General features: G+C 37.3%; 1 pseudogene; it reads left to right on the top strand.

The window, feature by feature from the left end:
- Positions 1 to 24,546, top strand: part of LOC108518262 (coiled-coil domain-containing protein 144A-like) — a 62,847-nt pseudogene that overhangs the window by 12,663 nt on the left and 25,638 nt on the right.

The raw sequence follows: 24,546 nt of genomic DNA, 5'->3' as shown, positions 1-24,546 counted from the left end.
CCCTTTTTCTCTCTCTCTTTTTTTTTTTTTTTTTTTTTTTTTGAGACAGAGACTCACTTTGTCACCCAGTCTGGGGTGCAGTGGTATGATCGTGGCTCACTGCAACCTCCACCTCCCAGGTTCAAATGATTCTCTGGCCCCAGCTATCCAAGTAGCTGGTATCACAGGCATGAGCCACCATGCCCGACCAATTTTTGTATTTTTAGTGGAGATGGGGTTTTCACCATGTCAGCCAGGCTGGTCTTGAACTTCTGACCTCAAGTGATCCACTTGCCTCAGCCACCTAAAGTGCTGGGATTACAGGTGTGAGCCACTGCATCCCCCCTTGGTTTTTCGATATTTTTTCAGATTCATCTGTATCTCAATTTTTTTGGTGAAGTTGTACATGATATTTTTAAAATTCCAGTTGATTGCTTATTGCTAGTATATAGGAATATAATTGGCTTTTGTATGTTGATTTTTGTATCCTCCAATCTTGCTAAACTCACTTATTAGTTCTAGTAGCTTTTTTGGTAGATTTGATCAGATTTTCTGTGTACATCAAAGGTTATCAAAACTTTTCATTCTCAAACTATTGTCTTACTAAAGACAGGAAATCTTTTTTAGACTTGTCACAAAATAGTCTCTGTTGCAGCTAATCAACTTGCCATTGTAGTATGAGAGCAGCCAGGGAGGATACATACATTAATGAACACAACTGTGTTCCAATAAAACTTTATTTACAAAAACTCCCACTGGTTGGAGTTTACCCACCCCTATTATGTGATCATGGTTGTGAATAAAGACAGTTTTACTTCTTCCTTCCAACCTGGATGCCTTTTATTTCTTTTTCTTGTCTGACTTCACTAGCTGAAATCTTCAGCACAAGGTTTATTTACTAAAGTTGTGAAAGCAGACATTCCTGTGTTGCTCCTGATATGGGGAAAGCATTCAGTTTTTCATCGTGACACATTTTTCATCATGACACATTACTTGTATATTAATCATAGATGCTTTATATCATGCTGATGAAGTTCATTTGTATTCTTAGGTTGCTGAGGGGTGTTTGTTTGTTTGTTTGTTTGTTTTTTAGACAGAGTCTCACTGTGTTGCCCAGGCTGGAGTGCAGTGGTGAGATTTTGACTCACTGCAAGCTCTGCCTCCCGGGTTCACGCCATTCTCCTGCCTCAGCCTCCCAAGTAGCTGGGACTACAGGGGCCCGCCACCACGCCCAGCTAATTTTTTTTTTGTATTTTTAGTAGAGTCGGGGTTTCACCGTGTTAGCCAAGATGGTCTCGATCTCCTGACCTTGTGATCCACCTGCCTTGGCCTCCCAAAGTGCTGGGATTACAGGCATGAGCCACCACGCCCGGCCGAGGTTTTTTTTTAAATCAAGAATTAATGTTAAATTTTATCAAATGCCTTTATCTACTCAAATTATCATATACTTCTTCTCTGATATTTTAATGTTAAACCTTGCATTTTAGGAGAAACCCCATTTGTTTATGATGTAGTCTCCTTTTAAAATATCATTGGAGCCAGATACAGTGGCTCACGCCTGTAGTCCCAGCACTTTGAGAGGCCAAAGCAGGAGGATTGCTTGAAGCAGGTGTTTGAGACCAGCCTGGGCAACAAAGCAAGATCCTATTTCTATTTACAAAAATAATTATATATATGATTTATATATACATATAAATTGTTATATGTATATATAAAATTTATATATATATAAATTGAATACAACTAGAAATATTTAAAAGTATTTTTAGTGTAGTTTTAAGTTCACAGCAAGATCGAGAGTCAGGTACAGAGATTGACCATGCACTCTCTGCCCCCGGACATGTATAGCCTCCCTCGTTATCAGTGTGCCTCACCATAGTGAGGTACCATAGTGGTACCATAGAGGTACCAAGTACCATAGTGGTACACTTGATACTACTGATGAATCAAAAATAACATGTCATAATCACCAAAAGTTCATAGTTTATATTAGTGTTCATTCTTGGTGTTGTACATCCCGTGGGTTTGGACAAAAACCTGTATTCATCATCATAGTATTTTACAAAATATTTTCACTGCTTTGAAATTCCTTTTGTTTCCTGTCTGTCCTTTTCTGCCCTCCCATACCCCAGGCAACCACTGATCTTTTTACTGTAGTCATAGTTTTGCCTTTTCTAGAGTGTCATATAGTTGGAATCATACAGTATGTACCCTTCAGATTGGCACCTTCCACTTGGTAATATGCATTTATGGTTCCTTCATATCTTCTTATGACTTGATAGCTCATTTCTTTTTAACATCGAATACTAGTTTATTATATGACTGTACCAGAGGTTGTTCATTTGCCTATTGCAGCATATCTTAGTTGCCTCAGAAATTGGTAAAATTTTTATGTCAACATTCATGACAGAGTTTTCTTTTTTGTAATATCATTATTTGGTTCAGGGTAATGCTAGCATGATAGAATGAGTTGTGTTGTATTTCTCCTCTTTATTTTGCAGGGGAGAGGTCGTGTAAAATTATGTTACATCTTCCTAAAATGTTTGGTAACATTCACCAGCATAGCTAGGGCTGGGAGTTTTCTTTGTGGGAAGGTTTTACCCACAACTTTTTTCTTTTGTAGATATAAGGTGATTGGATTATCAATTTCCTGATTGAGCTTTGGTTAATTTTGTGTTTCAAGGGCTGTGTCCATTTAAATTGTCATGTTTAGTTATGTAAGCTCACACTATTATCTTGCTATTCTCTTAGTATCTGTGAATCCAGAAAAATGTCACATTACTTATTTCTGAAGTTAGTAATTTGTATCTTCTCTCTTTTGTGATTAGCCTGGCTAGATGGAGGTTTATCACTTTCATTCCCCTCCTCAGAGTGTTTGACTTTATTGATTTTCCTATTGCTTTTCTGTTTTATTGGTTTCATCTTTGATGTCATGGTTTGTTTGGTCTGCTGTCACAAAATACCATAGACTGTGTAGCTTACAAACAACAGAAACTAACTTCTCACACCTGGAGGCTGAAAAGTCCAAGATCAAGGTGCTGAAAGATTTGATGTCTACTGAGGGACCAATTCCTGGTTTTTAGGTTCCGTGTTTTCCCCTGTGTGCTTCATGTGGCAGAATAGGTGAATGAGCTCTCTGGTGTCTCTTACATAAGGGCACTAATCCCATTCATGAGGGCTTAGATTCCATGAGCTAATTGCCCCCACAAAGCCTCAGTTTCTAGTAATATCACCTCTGTGATAAAGTTTCAGCATGTGAGTTTTGAGAGGTCACATGTTCACACCATAGCAGATGTTTATTATATCATTTCCTTTGCTTCCTTTGGTTTAATTTGCTCTTTTCTTCTTAGTTTCTTCTTTTTTACTTTCTTAAGATAGAAGTCAAGGTCATTGATTTGAGAGTCTTCCAATATAGACATTCAGTACTGAAACTTTTTATTTAACTACTGTTGTAGCTACAGCCCATAAATTCTGACATGTTATATTTTTATTTTATTTCAGTTCAAAATAGTTACTAATATTTCTTTGCATCAGCTCTTTGGCCTAACGTTATTTAGATGTGAGTTACTTTGTTTCCAATTTTTTGAGTATTTTGATGAGACATTTTGTTACTGATTTCTAATTTGATGCTCTGTGGTCGGGCACCATACTTTGTATTAACTTAAATCCTTTCGACTTAATTCTTTTATGAAGATTTATTGTGTGGCCTAGAATAGGATCTGTTTTGCTAAGTGTTCCATAGGCCCTTGAGAAGCATAGTGTTCTTCAAGTCTACTCTAGTCTTACTAATTTTCTCCCTCCTTGTTCTGTCACATATTGAGTGATATTGAAATCTCAGACTATACCTGTGAATTTGTCAATTTCTTCTATCAGTTTTTGCCTCATGTATTTTGAAACTGTTATGTTACTAGGTACATAAACATTTAGGATTGTGTGTTCTTGATTAATTGAACCATTTATCATTATGAGATAATTTTGTTGATAACTAGTAATATTTTTTGCTCTGAAATCTACTTTGGTATTAATATAACCATTTCTGCTAGGCTTTGTTAACTGTTAGCATGGTATATATTTTTCCATCCTTTTAACTAATTTACATCTTTACATTTAAAGTATTTCTGGGTTTGTTGTTGTTGTTGTTGTTGTTTTTTCTGAGACGGAGTCTCGCTTTGTCACCCAGGCTAGAGTGCAGTGGCGGGATCTCAGCCCACTGCAAGCTCTGCCTCCTGAGTTGATGCCATTCTCCTGCCTCAGCCTCCCAAGTAGCTGGGACTACAGGCACCCGCCACCTCGCCCAGCTAATTTTTTGTATTTTCAGTAGAGACAGCATTTCACGTGTTAGCCAGGATGGTCTCAATCTCCTGACCTCATGATCCGGCCCGCCTCAGCCTCCCAAAGTGCTTGGATTACAGGCGTGAACCACCACGCCTGGCCTACATTTAAAGTATTTCTTATAGGTATCAGGGAGTAGGATCTTGCTTTTTTATACAGTTTGACAATCTGCCTTTTAATTTAGGTTATTAGGCTGGTTTCATTTATAATGTGATTACTGGTATAGTTAAGTTTATCTGTTATCATGCTCTTTGATTTCCATTAGTCACAGCTGTTCTTTGTTTTCTTTTCTTCTTTTTCTGCTTTCCTTTCAATTAGCAATGTAAATTTTTTTTTTGTTTTTTTTGAGATGGAGTCTCACTCTGCCACCCAGGCTGCAGTGCAATAGCACGATCTCTGCTCACTGTAACCTCCGCCTCCTGGGTTCAAGCGATTCTCCTGCCTCAGCCTCCCAAGTAGCTGGGACTACAGGCTCCTGTCATCACACCTGGCTAATTTTTTGTATTTTTATTACAGGCAGGTTTTTGCCACATTGGCCAGGCTGGTCTTGAACTCCTGACCTCAGGTGATCTGCCCTCTTCGGCCTCTGAAAGTGCTGGGATTACAAGCGTGAGCCACTGCACCTGGCCAGTCATGTAATTTTTATGATTGTTTTATCTCTCTCTTTTTGCTTATTAGCTATAAGTCTGTTTTTGCTATCTTTGTGATTTCATTATAATTTGTACTATATGATTTTATCTTATCACAGTCAACCTTCAGGCAGTATTATACCATCTCATATATGGCATAAGAAAATTAGAATAGTATAATTTCATTTCCTCTTTCCCAGCCAGATCCTTCCTGGATTTGTGGGATTATAGTTTTCATTAAGTTTAGAAAGTTTCTGACCATTTGCTCTTTATGTTTTATCTGTCTCTCTCCCTTTCTCTTTGGGGACCTGTATGTTACTACTTAAAGTTTCTCATAGTTCTCTGATGTCTCAAATTTATGAATCTTCTCTTTTGTGATGTCTAGTCTGTATTTATTTCCATCCAGTATAGTTTTCATTTCTGACATTTTAATTTGAATCTCTACACATACAGTTTGCTTTCAAAAAGTATCTTCCATGCCTCTGCTTGAGATTTATTTTGGGACACAGTTGAGTTACTTATACATAGCTTGATATTTCTGGTCTTGCTTTATGGTTTGGTCTAATTTTCCACTTCTGAGGCAGGGTGTTTCTAATAACTCTATTCATTGCCCCATAAAGCCCGAGTTTTTCTAGTTTTGCTCATAGGAATGGACACTCTTCCCTACACATTGTGAGCAACAGGCATTATTTTTCACTGTTTCTAATTTTTAAAAGATTTTTTCCCCTGGTCTCAGGTAGTTTCCTAGCACACAGGTACTGTTCATTACTCTGTTATTGGTTTTTTGAGACTCTCAGCTTCATCATTCCAACTCGGGGAATCTGGTGGACTCTACCTCAGTTTTTTTCTCCCTGTGTCATGGCCTTGGGATCAAGTGATCCTTCTGCCTCAGCCTCCCGAGCAGCTGGGACTATGGGTGTGCGCCACCGCACCCAGCTAATTTTTGTATTTTTAGTAGTTACAGGGTTTCACCATGCTGGCCAGGGTAGTCTCGAACTCCTGACCTCAGGTGATCTGCCTGCCTCGGCCTCCCAAAGTGTACCTGAACTCCACTTTCTTGAAAATCATTGTAAAATGTATTTTGTCTTTTTTGTTTTTGATTGTTTCAGACAAGAAGGTAAATCAGTACCTGTTTCTCTATCGTGGCCAGAAGCAGATTGCAGCAGAGCTTCAGCGCATACCACAGACTGACTGGAATGCTTTTCTACCCCCTTTACTTAACTGCTTCCTTCTCATCCTTTATTTCTCAGTGTAGCCATCTCTTCATCAAAGAAACCTTCCCTGAGCCCAGTATACATCAGATTGTATGTGACCATAGAACTGTTTTCTTCCAGTGTCTGTCTGAATTTGTAATTTTCACTTTTATTGTCTTTGTTCTTCACTACACTGAAGGCTGAGCAAGAGCAGAGGTATTGTCTGTTGTATCTGCAAAGCTCAGTAGACCACATGTTAGGAACTTAGTCCATATTTGTTAGGTGTATGGATGGGTGACTGTTAAAATGTGCAGTCCTTTATATGCAAAAAGTACTCATATTTTATTTCCACCTTGTTTTCTCCCTCATGTAGATTCTGTTAGCCTACTGAAAATGCAAGATGCAGTTCTTTCATGGGAACACTTATTAGAACTTAAGAATAATCACTGTGAACAAGTTACAGTAAATATTTAAAAAATGGAAAATATGGTTGGTGTACTACAAAAGGAGCTATCTGAAGCAAAAGAAACACGATTACAGTTAGAGTGTGAAAAAGGTCAATGGGAACAGGAACGCTACAGTTTGAGGTATGACATTTGAGTTTTCAATAAATATTTTAACTGTCTACTTTATACTAAAGATATATGTAGGAATTTTTGCAATTGCAGACTTTCCGGGGCTTAAAAGGGAAGAAAATGTCTTGGACTTGTGGAATATGAAATTCTTGGAAATAATGTAACAAATTTTTAACTGTGAATTCTTCTAGTAATTGCATATTTTAAATCATGATCTTAATGGCTATATGGAAGTCTACCGTATGGGAACCTCAATATTTAACAAATTGAATTTGGGATTTTAAATTAGTTTGTATTAGAATTAATGCTGTGAGGAACATCTTTTATTATTATTATTTTTCGACACAGGGTTTTGCTCTGTCACTGAGGCTGGAGTGCAGTAGTGTGATCATAGCTCACTGTAACTTTGAACTTTTGGGCTCAAGGGATTCTCTGGCCTCAACCTCCTAAGTAGCTGGCACTACAGGCACATGCCCCCATGCCCCACTAACTTTTTAAGTTTTTCATTGAGACAAGGTCTCACTATCTTGTCTGGGATGATCTCCGAGTCATGGCTTCAAACAATCCTCCTGCTTTGGCCTCTCAAAACATTGGTATTACAGGCGTGAGCCATGACATACAGCCCAGAACATCTTTTATCTAAGTCATTTTCTACATTCCTAATTATATATTTTGAATAAAGTCTTTAATACAGAATATTTTGGTTAAGATATCAGAACTTTTTTACAAAAGGCCTTCGAGTAATATTTCTAAATTGTCCTCAAGAATGTTTGTATTATTTTACAGTTCAACCAACAGAGCATGAAATGGCCATGTGTCGCAACCTAGAATACTTTTTTAAAATGTTACACAGTTTTATTCTTCTTTTTACTCTCTATTTTTTTTTTATTTCAATAACCTTTAGGAGTACAAGTGGTTTTTGGTTACATGGATGAATTGTATAGTGGTGAAGTCTGGGATTTTAGTGAACCCATCACCCAAGTAGTTTACATTGTAGCCCAATAGGTAGCTTTTGTCTCTCCCTGCCCTTATGCTTTTCTCCCTTCTGAGTCTCCAATGTCATTATACCACTCTGTCTGCTTTCACATATGCGTAGCATAGCTCCCACTTGTGAGAACATGCGGTATTTGCTGTTCTATTCCTGAGTTACTTCACTTAGAATAATGGCCTCCAGCTCCATCAAGTTGCTGCAAAAGACATTATTTCATTCTTTTTAGTGGCTAATATTCTGTGATATATGCATATATATATATTCCTCTCATCGGCTGATGGACACAGGTTGATTCCACATCTTTGCATATTGTGAATTGTCCCACAATAAACATGTGCATGCAGGTGTCTTTTGGATATAATGATTTCTTTTCCTTTGAGTAGATACCCAGAAGTGGGAATGCTGAATTAAAGAGTAGGATCTACTTTTAGTTCTTTGAAAAACCTCCGTACTGTTTTCCCTAGAGGTTGTACTAATTTGCATTCTCACCACCACTGTGTAAGTGTTCCCTTTTCACCACATCCACACCAACATCTATTGCTTCTGAGTTTTAATAATGGCCATTCTGGCTGCAGTAAGGTGATATCTCATTGTTGTTTTCTTTTGCATTTTCCTGATGATTAGTAATATTGAGGATATTTTTATGTACTTGTTGACCATTTGTACATCTTCTTTTGAGAAATGTCTATTCATGTCATTTGCCCACTTTTTAATGGATTATTTGTATTTTCCCTCTTATTTGTTTGAGTTTTTTGTAGATTCTAGATATTAGTCCTTTGTCTAATTTGTGATTTGCAAATATTTCCCCCCATTCTATATGTTGTTAGTGTACTCAGATGATTATTTCTTTTGCTGTGCAGAAGCTTTGCAGTTTAATTAAAAGTTTAATAGTTAATTAATTAGTTAAATTATTTGTCACATTTGCTTTTGGGTTCTTCATCATAAATTTTTTCCATAGGCCAACGTTTTCAGGTCTGAGACTTAGGCCTTTAGTCCATCTTGAATTAATTTTTATTTTATATATGGGGAGAGATAGGGATCTAGTTTCATTCTTCTACATTTGGCTATCCTATTTTCCCAGCACCATTTATTGAATAAGGTGTTGTTTCTCTAGTTTATGTTTTTGTATACTTTGTCAAAGAATATTTGGTTGTAAATGCCTTTATTTGTGGGTTGTCTATTCTGTTCCATTGATGTATGTATCTACTCTTATACCACTACCATGCTGTTTTTGTTACTGTGGCCTTATAGTATAATTTGATGTCAGGTAATTTGATGCCTCCAGACTTTTTGTTTTTGTTGTTTTTTGTGTTTTTTTGTTTGTTTTGTTATTTTTTGTTTTTGCTAAGTATGTCTTTTGCTATTCAGACTCTTTTGTGGTTTTACATGAATTTCAGCATTTTTTTTTTTTTCTAATTCTGTAAAGAATGTCATCAGTATTATGACAGGAAATGCATTGAGTCTGTAGGCTGCTTTGGGCATGAAGGTCATTTTCACAATATCAATTCTTACAGTCCATGATCATAGGATGTATTTCCCTTTGTGTCATCTATGATTTCCTTCAGCAGTGTCTTCTAGTTATCCTTATATGGATTATTCACCTCCTTCATTAAGTATATTTCTAAGTATTTTACACTTTTGCAGCCATTGTAAAAGGGATTGGGTTCTTGATTTGACTCTCAGCTTGGTCATAGTGGGTGTATATGGGTGCTACTGATTTGAATTCATTGATTTTGCAACCTCAGACTTCATTGCATTCATTTATCAAATCTTGGAGTGTTTTGTAGGCATCTTTAGGGCTTTCTAGGTATAAGATCATATCATTGGCAGAGATAGTTTGACTTTCTCTTTTCCAATTTGGAAATCCTTTTTTTCTTTCTCTTGCCCAATTGCTCTGCCTAGGATTTCTAAGTTTTATTTTTTATTTTATTTTATTATTATTATTATTTTGAGATGCAACCTAGCTCTGTCACCCAGGCTGGAGTGCAGTGGTGTGATCGTGGCTCACTGCAACCTCTGCCTTCTGAGTTCAAGCAATTCTCCTGCCTCAGCCTCCCTAGCAGCTGGGAGCACAGCTGCGTGCCACCACGCCTGGCTAATTTTTTGTATTATTTTTAGTAGAGATGGGGTTTCATCATGTTAGCCAGGATGGTCTTGATCTCCTGACCTTGTGATCCGCCCGCCGCAGCCTCTCAAAGTGCTGGGATTACAGGCATGAGCCACCGCACCCAGCTGGGGCTTCCCAGCTTTATTAATATGCATGAAATAAAAACTAAAATGGAAAGTAATGATTAGTTTATTTCACATCTCTCTCTCATATACAGATAAAATTAATTCAGAGTTCTATGTTGAAAACACATGTTATTCTTTATTGTTTAAATATGAGATCCTGTCTTCCTCTAAAAGGAATCTTTAAATTGTTTATAAAATACACAGGAATCAAGAAGATAAGTGGAAAGTGTTACCAAAAACTAAACATAAAAAGTGTTGGTTAACATAGGGGTCCCCAGTCCCCAGTCCCCAGGCCACGGACCATTACCAGTCCATGGCCTATTAGGAACCAGGCCATACAGCAGGAGGTGAGCAGCAAATGAGCAAGCAAAGCTTCAGCTGTATTTACAGCTGCTCCCCATCACTCACATTACCACCTGACCTCTGCCTCCTGTTAGGTCAGCAGCACCATTAGATTCTCATAGGAGCGTGAACCAAATCCTACTGCCAGCTGTGTACATTGGGGATCCAGGCTGTGCTCTCCTTATGAGAATCTAATGCCTGATGATATGTCACTGTCTCCCATCACCCCCAGATGGGACTGTTTAGTTGAAGGAAAACAAGCTCAGGACTTTCACTGATTCTGCATCATGAGAGTTATATAATTAATTATTTCATTATGTATTACAGTGTAATAACAATATAAGTAAAGTGCACAATACACGTAATGTGCTTGAATCATCCCTAAACCATCCCCCTCTCCTCTAGGTCCGTGGAGAAACTGTTTCCCACAAAATCAGTCCCTAGTGCCAAAAAGATTGGGGCCAGCTGGATTAACAGATGTTAGACCCCATTGCCTTGTATTGGACTATAGTAATCTGCAGATATGTATTGTGTGAATAACATCCAATGGTGCCATCTTTTTCTTTTTTATTTTCTTTTGAGACGGAGTCTTGCTCCGTCACCCAGGCTGCTGGAGTGTGGTGGCGTGATCTCGGCTCACTGCAACTTCCACCTCCCAGGTTCAAGCCATTCACCTGTCTCAGCCTCCCGAGTAACTGGGACTACAGATGCCTGCCACCAGGCCTGGCTAATTTTTGTATTTTTAGTAAAGATGGGGTTTCACCTTGTTGGTCAGACTGGTCTCGAACTCCTGACCTGGGGTGATCTACCTGCCTTGGCTTCCCAAAGTGCTGGGATTACAGGCGTGAGCCACTGCACCTGGCCCGATGGTGCCATCTTGCACTGTAAATCATTTTAGGGATACCTGTAGTATTTCATGAAATATAAATTTATTTCTAGTGAATTTACAAAGTTGTTTATAAGTAGTATGTTCTTTTTAATTAGTTAATTTGAAATGATCTGTCCTAATTGAGTTCTTATGACTGTGTGAAAAAGGTAATTTTCTTTTTTTTTTTTTTTTTTTGAGACAGAGTCTCGCTCTGTCGCCCAGGCTGGATCTCTGCTCACTGCAAGCTGTGCCTCCTGAGTTGAGGCCATTCTCCTGCCTCAGCCTCCCAAGTAGCTGGGACCACAGGCACTCACCACCACACCCAGCTAATTTTTTTGTATTTTTAATAGAGACAGGGTTTCACCGTGTTAGCCACGATGGTCTCAATCTCCTGATCTTGTGATCCGTCTGCCTCGGCCTCCCAAAGTGCTGAGATTACAGGCATGAGCCACCACGCCCTGCCAAAAAGAGGTAATTTTCAACGTGTAACTATACTAAATAATTTCTAATATTCTTTTCCATAACATTTATCAGAATTGCTAGTAACAGAAACTCACAAATTAGCAGGATGTTTTTTCGTCACTGCCTTTCAAGTATATTTATCCCTTGGAAGAGATTGAAGTGAGAAATTAAGAACATGAGAACTAGAAAGGAAAAATAGTCAAGAACATAGAAATTTTATTTGAATAATTAATACTATGTAGGAAGAGCCAGATAACAAAATAAACTTTTTATTTTCTAACAAAAGAAATTCTAATATGTTTTACTGTATCATGACCTTAAAGGAAGGAGAAAAGGGAAGAAATGCTGATATGTTGCCTAGAAAAGATAGTGAACAGTTAAAAAGAAAAGAAAAGGAATGTGGGAAAGAAGTTGAAACGAAACGACAACTCAAAAAGACTCTGACATCACTGGTCACAGAATTGAGGACATTAAGAAAGAATTTAGATTAGGTAAATTAATTTTTGGTGAAAACTTTGTATTTCTAACTTTATATTTCATCAGTATTACTTATAATATTCCTTTGATAATATGATTTAGTTTCAAAACATACCAAGACTTTCATTTAATCTTAAAAAGGAAGTATGACATTTATAGCTATTTATTGTAAACTTTGGCATCTCTGCCTGTGATGTTCAGTCTTAGATGCTCAAACTATCTCTGTGTTTTCTGAATGAAGGAATGGAGGATAAATTGAGTTTAATCACTGACATAAATATTTATGTATTTTTATGTTAAAATGCAGGCTGTATAGCTTTGAGACTATAACAAAGCTAGTTAAATGTTTTGAAAGAAATTTTATTACACAATACTATATTTTTTCTGTAGGTAAGAACTGTTTTTCCTCTTTGAGAAATTTAGCTGTCATGTGTGCAATTAAAATTTGAGTGATTCTTGAGGGATAAAAGTCCTTGTGTTTTAATAGGCTACCTTCTTTTTTAAACAGTTTTACAGAAGAGGTTCTGTTCTTTTAGACTTTCTTTTTCAATGCTATTAGACCAAAAATGTAATGTATGTCTAGGTTGTGCAGGAGCGAAGTGATACCCACAAGCAACTTTCTGAAGGGCAGAATGCCAGAATATTATAAGATGAGATTCTGACCAGTAAGCAAAAGGAGGTCAAAGGGGCTCTCAAAAGAAAATGAATTCTGAGGTATTTTCTTTAGACATTTTCAAATATATTTTTGTATGTGTATATATTTGAAAAACCAACTCTATGTACGTTGGAAAGTATAAAGGATTTTAAAATTATATATACATAGAATATACACGTGTGTGTGTGTTTGTGTGTGTGTTTGTGTGTGTGTAGGATAAAGCTATATTCTTAATTCAGCTCCATTAGTCTGCAGCAGTTGGGTAGTGACATTCACAATGGCCTCAATCCAAAGAAGAAGCATTTGATATTTGATATTTTTTATAAGAATATAATCTTTCCGGCCGGGCGCGGTGGCTCAAGCCTGTAATCCCAGCACTTTGGGAGGCCGAGACGGGCGGATCATGAGGTCAGGAGATCGAGACCATCCTGGCTAATAAGATGAAACCCCGTCTCTACTAAAAAATACAAAAAACTAGCCGGGCGACTAGGCGGGCGCCTGTAGTCCCAGCTACTCGGGAGGCTGAGACAGGAGAATGGCGTGAACCCGGGAGGCGGAGCTTGCAGTGAGCTGAGAGCCGGCCACTGCACTCCAGCCTGGGCGGCAGAGCAAGACTCCGTCTCAAAAAAAAAAAAAAAAAAAAAGAATATAATCTTTCCATAATCTCAACACTTCTGCTACTAACAACCAATGTTCTAGTTTTCAGACATTGTTTTATCTTCTCAAAATATTAATGGAGAAGTCTGTTTATTATTTTCACTGATAGGTAAGGAGGAAATGTATAGCCAGTTTAGAGGCCATATTGTGGATGTCATTCTTCTTACTTTTGAAGAGGTTAAAAGTTTTCTCCAAGTAGTATCTAATTTCAATGCAAACGGCTTTGAAGACAATGATATGGCATAATATACATTTAATGATAATTTATTGATAAGTGTTTTGTTCCTAGAAAATAGTTCAGTGTATTTCCCCTATTTCACACTTATTACTGTTTTAAACATTATAAAGAGGAAATAAAAGTTATTGGCAATAGCAAATAATCTCATGATTTTTAAAGAAGATCTCTATAAATTTTACCATTGGTATTTTTAAATAAGAGGCTTCTTTTGTATTTATATATTTGCACCACAGAAGTAACTGCAATTTGATGAAGAAGCATAAGAAGTAGAGTCAGAAGACCAAGGGAAAATCTTGCATCTTGCAGATATTTTGACCTCTCCTTTTCAGAATTGTGACCTTAAATGAGTTCAGTGATGTATGTAAAAGTGCAATGCTTAGATGTAGAAGTGTAAAATGTAGAAATGTGCACAATGCTTAGATTTAACATTTATGAATAAATGTAGTCTTTATAACTTACAATAAAATTGTTAGAAAAGTGGAATATCTATAGAACATTCTCAGGAAAAAGGAGCTTAAAGAACTTTGAGACATTTCTTCTGTCCAAATGAATGCAGAGCTAAGAGTCTTACAATGGGGTGGTGTATAGGTTAGATATCAGATTTTAAAATTTAAAAATTTTAAAAATGTAGTCAAGTCTATCAATCTCATATTTTATGCCGCTGGGTTTTTTGTAATTCAGAGAAAGGCTTTGCCAATTCTGAGACTCTTAAAATCCTCTAGTGGTTTATTTTTTACTTTATGGATTCATTGTCTTCAAATAGATATTTTAACTTTTGGAAATTTACATTCTGAGGTTTGAAATTTTGATTTAACATTTTTTCCAGTTAAATATCCACTTATGGGAATCCTATCATTGTACAATACAGGTGATTATTTAATTTCAGAAGAAGCCGTGATATGTCATTCTATTGAGTGCTAAGTTTCCTTTGTTTACTTAGATTTCTCAAGGCCATAAGAAAGAAGAAGACCTGTTGCATAAAAACAGTATGTTGCAGGAAGAAGTCACCATGCTAAGACTGGAACTAGACACAATAAAACATCAGAAGCAGCTGAAAGAAAAGAAATATTTGAAGGATGTTGAAAGTGTGAAATAAAAGAATGATAACCTTCAAAATATGATAAAACTGAATGAGGAAACATTAACAAAAATAGTATTTCAGTACAGTGGACAACTTAGCATTTTGACAGCTGAGAATAAAATTCACAGTTCTTGACTTGAGAATGTAAAACACAATGAGGAAAGACTGGAAATGGAAATTCAGTCATATGGATGCTGCTGTATATGATTGTGATCAAAGTCAGACAACATAAGCAAACCTAGAACTTGCTTTCCAGAGAACAGGATGTGATTGGGTTCATTTACAGGAGAAAATGAATTCTGATATGTCTAACCTGAAAAATAACAGTGAGATTCTTTCTGAAAAACTCTGTAATGCTGACAGTAAAATTAACAGCCTAAAAATTAAGTTTCATCATGCAAGAGAAACACTCAGAGAAAAGACGTGGGTTTTAGAAGGTTTCCAAAGAGACCTAGGCCAAGCTCAGTGTCAGAAGAAAGAAATTGAACGAATGTATAAAAATGAACAAAGCAAAGTAAATAAATACGCCAAAGAAGCAGAAATCTGTAGAGGACAGATGTGCTCAACTACAAAGTGAAAACAGGTTGCTTTGACAGCAACTGGATGATCCCACAAGTAAGCTGACAGTCAAGAAAAGACAATCAGTACTATCCAAGACCAAATCCGTGCTGTTGTAAAAAAATCTATCTGGGAGTGAAAAGCAGAGTCTTCTGCTAGAAGAGAAAAACAAGGAATTAATCAATGTATGTAATAATTTGAAAGAAAGAATATATCAGTGTGAAAAAGAGAAAGAAAAAAGGTAAGTATCAAGAAAGGTATTTTTCAAACTGAAAGAAAATTTAAAGTAATATTTGGTTATGCTAGATGTTATATATAGTTGAATATAAAAGTATGTAGAATAGGCTGGGCGCAGTGGCTCATGCTTGTAATCCCAGCACTCTGGGAGGCGGAGGAGGGCACATCACCTGAGGTCGGGAGTTCAAGACCAGCCTGACCAACATGGGGAAACCCCCGTCTCAACTGAAAATAAAAAAGTAGCTGGGTGAGGTGGCAGGCACCTCTAATCCCAGCTACTCGGGGGGTTGAGGCAGAAGAATCACTTGACCTGGGAGGCGGAGGTTGCATTGAGCCGGGATCGCGCTATTGCACTCCAGTTTGGGCCGCAAAACTCCGTCTCAAAAAAAAAAAAGAAAAGTGTGTACAAATACACTTAGAATATAAGTGTATTTGCTGTGTTAGCCTAGAAACATACCAGCAAAAAGAAAGAACTGAAATACGCTTTACTTTGAGTAAAGAAATTATATCACTTTGGAAATGTTAAGAGGTTAAGTTACAAATTGCTAGTAGATATAGACTAATATTTATGATGTAGACACATTGCTAAAATAATTTTAATATTTGTATGTGGCCACATTTTAAGACCATGATGAAGCAGATAAACAGAAATGCCTTGTATCTGAAATAAGTCTTTTGAAATTAAGATTCAATTAGGTGGGTTACTTTGTTAATTCAAGATTTCCCAGGTGAACTGAAGTATATACTGTTGTATCTCATAATACTTTTATTCAGGGGTTTTATGTATTTAAGTTGGTATAATTTTATTTTTATTCATATAAATTTGACTTTAATCTGAGACTGTTGCAATATCACAGTATTATTATGACATCTCAATTGTTTAGAAGCATTTACTTTTTATTAAATCATAATTTGGGACAAATGTGAATTTCCAGCAAAACCATATTTGATTTAATCTTACCACTGGTATTTATAATTTGAATGTTCTTAAAAATAATTTGCCCATAATTTTTATTTCAAGGTTCAATGGCTATCATTTGGATATAACTTTGTCCCACACAAAGATAATTGTGGCTATCTGCGATTGCTTTGTTTGACATTGGGTCCCCATTTTCAATTTAATGGGAGGTGGCAGGATTCACATACAGTGAGAATGCAGTGAGTAGGGAAGAGATTTATAGGAGCTGAGGTCAGGGAGGGAGGTGGAGGCCAGGTGACTACCTAGAGCCTGGAAGGCCAGTGGAATTTTACTTGTATTCTGAGATAGAAATCTATTGGAATGATCTGAGCTGGCAATTGAGGATGTCAGTAGTGAGGTTTCTTTGAGCTTCTACTAAGAAGGAGGAAAAGCATTTTATAATGTTGCATTTTCTACTGCCAGTCCCACCCACATACTGATTTCTTTTGAGACTTAAGTAGGAAGTTAAGCATTGCAAATGTATCAGGAATGAGTGAATAGTGAACTGAATCTAAGCAGAACACTAATTTGGCAGGAAATAACACCTTCTGTGTCCTTAACTGAATTCAGTAATAAAGAAACATGTATACACATAGGAAAAGAAGGTAAATTCATGTATGTGGTGCTATTTTTCAGAGTACACGTTTAATCTTTTTCCCATTATTTACTAATAGGTTAACATGTAAAATCAGTAACAAAAATATCTGAACAGATAGTTATGAGACAACTTCAACAAGAACTGGCTGATACCCTAAAAATGCAACCTATGTCAGAGCCTTCTCTAGAGGCTACACCACATTGCCATATTAATTTAGAAGAGACACAGGATTCATAGAAGGAATTAGGTAAAATCAGAAGTCAGGTATGTATGAAACATAACATGTCAATGGTTAATCTATAGGTGGTGGAATAATAGCTAATGTTTTAGGATACTAATTGCATTGGATAGTTTTCTTTTTTATTTTTATTGTAATTAATTTTATTATCTTTATCATGTACTTATTTCTTAACCTCTGATTTTCATTCTGTCATGTTTTTCTCATGAGTATATACATTTTAAAAATAATATTTACCTTTATGAAAGTTGGGAATTATACGTCATTCCTCACAGAAGTTGAGAGAGTTTTTTTCTTCAAACCATTATTTTTTAGCTGTTTCTCTACTGTCATGGTAAGGCAAGCCAGATTAAAATCAGAGGATGTTTAACATAATGTTCCGAAGACGTGTCTTACTGCTTGTCGTTACTTTCATGAATGGGTACAGAATCTGTGTCTGTTTATTGTATGAATTTCAGGATCACTTGTACAGAAAGGCCATTAAACTCTTCTCCAAAATGCAAATGTTTTAGATTAATTTACAAAGTACTTGAAATGTTAGGCATTTCCTTCATTTTTGTTTCATTTTAAGTATATTGTAAAAGCCTGGAAATACTCAGATCATGTAGAGTATATATCCAAAGTAGACAATTAAGAAATGTATCTAGTAGATCCTGCCATTGGATTTTTTAAAACAACTGTGTTGACATATAATTTGCATACCATACAGTTCACCCGTTGAAAATATACAAGTCTCTCAGTATATTCATTGAGTTGTGTAGTCATCAGCAACATCAATTTGAGAACATCTTGACGACCCTGAAAGGAAACCCTGCATCATTTAGCCATCATCCACCAGTTTGCCCTTCCTCAGCTCTAGGGAACCACCAGTCTACTTTGTTTCTATACGGTTGCCCATTCTGGACATTTCATATCAATTGAATCACAAAACATGTGGTGGTCTTTTGTGACTGGCTTCTTTCATTTAGCATAACTTTTTTTTTTTTTTGAGACGGGAGTCTTGCTCTGTCGCCCAGGCTGGAGGGCAGTGGCATGATCTCGGCTCACTGCAAGCTCTGCCTCCCGGGTTCACACCCTTCTCCTGCCTCAGCCTCCTGAGTAGCTGGGACTACAGGCGCCCGCCACCACGCCCGGCTAATTTTTTTGTGTTTTTAGTAGAGACGGGGTTTCACCGTGTTAGCCAGGATGGTCTTGATCTCCTGACCTCATGATCCGCCTGCCTCAGCCTCCCAAAGTGCTGGCATTACAGGCATGAGCCACCATGCCTGGCCTCACTTAGCACAACATTTTTAAGGTTCTTCCGCATTGTAACATGTATCAGTACTCAACTTCCTCTAATTGCTGAGTAACATTCCACTCTGTGGATATACCAGTCATTTTATTTACCCATTCATCAGTTATGGACCTTTCGGTTGTTTCCATGTTTTGGCTATTAATCATACTGCTATGAACTTTTATGTACAAGTTTTTATGTTTGCATATGTTTTCCTTTCTCATGGGTGTATACTTAGAAGTGGAATTGCTGGTGTATACTTACAAGTGGAATTTGAGGAGCTGCCAGTCTGTTTTCCAAAGTGGCTGCACCATTTTACATTTCCGTCAGAATTGTATGGGGATTCTAGTTTCTCTAGATCTTTACCAACATTTTCACATTTTGATTGAAGATTCCATCCTAGTAGTGTGAAGTGATACCTCATTCCTTTTTTTTTTTTTTTTTTTTTTGAGATGGAGTCTCGCTCTGGCACCCAGGCTGGAGTGCAGTGGCACGCTCTCGGCTCACTGCAGCCTCCCCCACACCAGGTTCAAGCCATTCTCCTGCCTCAGCCTCCTGAGTGATTGGGATTACAGGTTCCAGCCACCAGGCCTGACTAATTTTTTGTATCTTTATAGAGACGGGGTTTCACCGTGTTAGCGAGGGTGGTCTCAATCTCCTGACTTCGTGATCTACCCCCCTCGGCCTCCCAAAGTGCTGGAATTGCAGGCATGAGCTACCGCGCCCGGCAAAGCAATACCTCATTCTTGTTTTGATTTGCATTTCCCTAATGACTAATGATGTTAAGCATCTTTTTATGTGTTTGTGAGCCACTTGTGCATCTTTGGAAAAATGTCTATTTAAATGCTATGCCCATTTTTAAATTGCCTTCCCTTTTTTCCTGAATTTTAAGAGTTTTTCATATATCGTGGCTGTAAGACCCTTAACAGATATGATTTTCAAATATTTTCTTTCACTCAATGGCTTTTATTTTTACTTTCTTGATGATGTCTGTTCAAGTGCAGACATTTCAAATTTTGGTAAAGATTTTTTAGTTTAGCGCTTATATTTAGCAGGTCTATTTTGAGTTAATTTTAGATATGGCCTATGTTAGGAGTCCATCTTTATTCTTTTGCATGTGGATAGCCAGTCGTCCCATTACCATTTGTTGAAAAGGCTATTCTTTTTAACAAATTAATAGTTTCATTTAATTGTTTTTTTACCCTTGTTGAAAATCAATTGACCATAAATATGTGGGTTTATTTTGGGATTTTCAATTTTAATATGTTGATCTATGTCTGTCATTATGCCAGTACCGAATCTAATTTTAGGAGAATTGTTTTTCAGTCATGTTGCTTATTATTCCAATTGTCCTAAGTAAGAATAGAAATTCGAGTAGTAGGATGCCTTTAATTTCACTGTTTGCTTCCTGAAGGAACATGCGGCCGGCTTGTATTAATACCTTGCTGACTTCTGTGACACAATGGGAAGTCAGGCTTACAAAGAGCATATTCATTTCCTTTTCTCTATTCAAACCGTTTTTCTCTCAGTCCCTACCTCTTCACTCCCATTTTCATCAAATCTTGGTTAGAGGATCTGCTGACTCACTCTACTATTTACTGAATTATATTTACTAATTCATAATAAGTCATAGAATCGTGTAGATTTTTGCCATGTAGGAAGGAGAAGATTAAGTCTGGGCTGTTGCTATCCTCATTGGAAATTGAACTAATTCATCATCTTACAGCTCACAAATAGATCCTCTTTTGACCTGGTGCCTGGTTCTTTGTATAACACTGCAGCTGATCCTGTTCTTGGCACAGATCCTACATTCTCAGAAATTACAGTGTTCTGTATTTACCTGCTTTTACTTAACAGAAGTGCCTAGCTATGCTTTATAGCTCAATACATAATCAAATTAGTAGTTCAACCCATTCAAATAAAAATTTTCAGGAATGCAGCACCTAAAAATCAGGGGATGTCCAGGTATTTATCAGAGACAAATAGTCAAATTAGTTATATGAATTTCAAAATTTCAGAGCCAATTTGTATGATGTGGAGTAGCATTTTGGTGCAATGTAAAGATGAGATGGTCTTACCTTCTCCATACAAATAAGCTTGAAGGGAAATTGTATTTAATTTTTTCACATGTAAAGGACACTACATTTGTTTTACTACTGAGAAGATTAAAACTGATTCCCTAGTATTCTTTTTATTTTCTCATTGAGGAAATTAAAATGAAGATCAAATACTAGATTGATTAATAATTACTCAGTGCTGCTTATCACTTTTAGAATTTGAGTTAATTGAAATCAGGTAAAATGTCTGATTTAGGTTATTATATCAAATACTTACGGTTTTTTTTCAACTTTTATACTTCAAATTATATATCCTTCCTTCCTCATCTTCCTTATCCCATAACTTGAGGGGCAAATGCTAAAGAGCCTCATTTGCTTAGTTGTGAGAATTTGTAACTGAGGGGAACTTTTTCTAAACATCCTCCTCAATAGTTCATACGTCTGTCTCCTAGTTGTCTGTTGCTTCTCATTAGCATTGTTTCTCATTAATAAATTAACCTCAACATTTAGTAGATCCTGCTTTAAAAGAGACTAATTACTACTGTGTAAGCTGTTATATTTCTTATTGTCTTTTTATTTAAGTCCATTTTCCTGTTTATTTTGCCCTAACAAACTACCCAAAGGTGAGCGGCTGAAAACAGCAGCATGTGTTTAGTTCACCAACCTGTGGTTTGGAAAATCCTTGTCCAGGACAACCTCCTCTGTTCCTCTCAGCTTCACTTGCAGTAAATAAAATGTTGGGGGACTGGAATCATCTGAAGGTCTGGTCACTGACATGTCTGGTTGTTGACAGTGGCTGTTGATTGTAACTTTAGTTGGGGCAGGCAGCCCAGATACTTGCACTGGAACTTCTGTGTGCTTTTTGTGACCTGAGCTTCCTCACAACATGGAGGCTGGGTTCTAAGGCCAAGCGGTCTGAGGTTGAGAGCCTCTTCTAACCTAATGTTGGAGGCCACAAGGTATAAGTTGTATCACATTCTTTTCATTAGAAGCAAGTCACTAAGTGTGGCCCATAGTCTATTTATAGGATGAATTGTTTATTTATTTATTTATTTATTTATTTATTTATTTATTTATTTTTTATTGTTTGATAGTGTCTCACTATGTTGCCCACGCTGGCCTTGTACTCCTGGGCTCAAGGAGTCCTGCCTCAGCCTCGTGAATATCTGGGACTACAGGTGTATTACATCATACCCAATTTCCTTTTTACTTTTTGTGGACGTGTATAATTGTACATATTTATGGGATTCACAGTGATATTTTGGTAAGTGTAGCCAGTGTATAATGGTCAAATCAGGCTAATTAGCAAAGCCATCACCTCAGATATTTACTATTTCATTGTGCTTTGAACATTGAAAATCCTCTCCTCTAGCTTTTTAAAAATACACTATAAATCATAATCATAGCGACCCTACAATGCCACAGAACATTCTTACTATATAACTATAATTTTGTATCCATTAACCAACCTCTCCCCATCCTCCACTCACCCTATCTTTCCCACCCTCTAATACCCACAGTTCTGCTCTCTACATCCATGACCTCAAATTTTTTATTTTAGTTCCCACGAGTGAGAACATGCAGTACTTACGGTTTCGTGCCTTATTTCACTTAACATAACGTCCTGCAGGCTCATTCATGTTGTTGTAAATGACATGATTTTATTTTTTGACTAAATAGTATTCCATTGTGTATGTATATCCTATTTTCTTTATTCATCAACCACAATCATCTGTTGAAAAACATTAAGGTTAATTCCACATCTTAGTTATTGTGAATAGTGCTGCAATAAACATGGGGGCGATGGTGTCCTTTGATATATTGAGTTTCTTTCTTTTGGATAAGTACTCAATAATAGGATTGCTGGATCATACCACAGTTCTATTTTTAGTTTTTACAGAAGCTTCCACACTGTTTTCATAACTAATTTTCTATTTCCTACACCAGTGCATAAGAGTTCCCTTTTTCTCCCCAACCTCACCAGCATTTTTTACTTTTTGTCTTCCTGATAGTAGCCATTCTAACTGTGGTGAGATGATATTGAGTGCTTTTTCATATATTGGCCATTTGTATGTCTTCCTTTGAGAAATATCTACTCAGAGCCTTTACCTACTTATTAGTTGGACTACTAACTTTTTCACTGTTAAGGTGTTTGCTTTCCCGTATATTCTGGATTTAGACCTTTGTCAGGTGAATAGCTTACAAGTATTTTCTCTCATTCTATGGATTTTCTTCACTCCATTGGTTGTCTTCCTTGCTGTAATGAAACTTTTAATATAGTCTCATTTATCTATTTTTGATCTTTGTTTTTATTTTTTACCTTTTTTTTTTTTTGATGTCTTAGCCATAAAATCTTTGCCTAGACCAATGTCTTAAAGTATTTTCCCTATATTTTCTTCTAGTAGCTTCATAATTTGGGGTCTTATTTTTTTTTATTATACTTTCAGTTCTAGGGTACATGTGCACAACGTGCAGGTTTGTTACATATGTATACATGTGCAATGTTGGTGTGCTGCACCAATCAACTCGTCATTTACATTAGGTATATCTCCTAATGCTATCCCTCCCCCCGAACCCCTCCCCACAATAGGACCCGGTGTGTGATGCTCTCCTTCCTGTAGGGAGGTCTTATGTTTAAGTCTTTAATGCATTTTGAGTTGAATTTATGGTGAAAGATAAGGATCTGCTTTCATTCTTCATCCTACTGATATCCAATTTCCCCAGCCCAATTTGTTGAAGAGAACATTCTTTCCCAATGTTTTGTTGTTGACACCTTTGACACATTTGTCAAAAATCATGTGCCTGTAAATACGTAGATTTATTTCTGGGTTCTCTATTCTGTTCCATTCGTCTGTGTATCTGTTTTTATACCATTCCATGTTTTGGTCACTGTACTTTGTAATTTTTGTTGTTGTTGTTGAGAGGGAGTCTCGCTCTGTCACCCAGGCTAGAGTGCAGTGGCGCGATCTCTGCTTGTTGCAAACTCTGCCTCCCCGGTTCACGCCATTCTCCTGCCTCAGCCTCCCCAGTAGCTGGGACTACAGGTGCCCACCACCACGCCCGGCTAATTTTTTGTATTTTGATAGAGACAGGGTTTCACCGTGTTAGCCAGGATGGCCTCGATCTCCTGACCTCGTGATCCGCCCACCTCAGCCTCCCAAAGGGCTGGGATGACAGGCCTGAGCCACTGCCCCTGGCCCCTTGTAATGTATTTTGAAGTCAGGTAGAAGTCATGCCTCCAGCTTTACTCTTTTTCCTCATGATTAGGTGGACTAGTCTGGCTTTTTTTTTTTTTTTTTTTGCTTCCATGTGAATTTTAGGATTGTTTTCCTATTTTTTTGGCAAGTTTTTTTGTTTGTTTTGGAGACGGAGTCTCTGTCGCCCAGGCTGAGTGCAGTGGCGCGATCTCGGCTTACTGCAAGCTCCGCCTCCCGGGTTCACGCCATTCTCCTGCCTCAGCCTCCCCAGTAGCTGGGACTACAGGCGCCCGCCACCACGCCCAGCTAATTTATTTTTGTATTTTTAATAGAGACGGGGTTTTACCGTGCTAGCCAGGATGGTCTCAATGTCCTGACCTCGTGATCCGCCAGCCCCAGCCTCCCAAAGTGCTGGGATTACAGGCGTGAGCCACTGCACCCGCCTTTTTTGGCAAGTTTTAAAAAGCATTTTATTTATTCGTTTTCTTTCTTTTATTTTAGATTGAGGGGGTACATGTGCAGATGTTTTTACAAAGGTATATTGCATAATGCTGAGGTTTGGGTTATGATTGACCGTGTCACCCAGGTAGTGAGTATTTACTACTCAATAGGTCATTTTTGAGCTTGTTCACCTCCCATCCTTGCCCTTCTTGTAGTCTTCAGTGTCTGCTGTTCTCATCTTTATGTCCATGTGTACCCAGTGGTTAGCTCCCAGTTCT

The sequence above is a fragment of the Rhinopithecus bieti genome, unplaced genomic scaffold (genome assembly GCF_001698545.2).
Source record: "Rhinopithecus bieti isolate Rb0 unplaced genomic scaffold, ASM169854v2 scaffold_44965, whole genome shotgun sequence".
Classification (NCBI taxonomy): Eukaryota; Metazoa; Chordata; class Mammalia; order Primates; family Cercopithecidae; genus Rhinopithecus; species Rhinopithecus bieti.
This window is presented reverse-complemented; position numbering and strand designations above follow the sequence as displayed.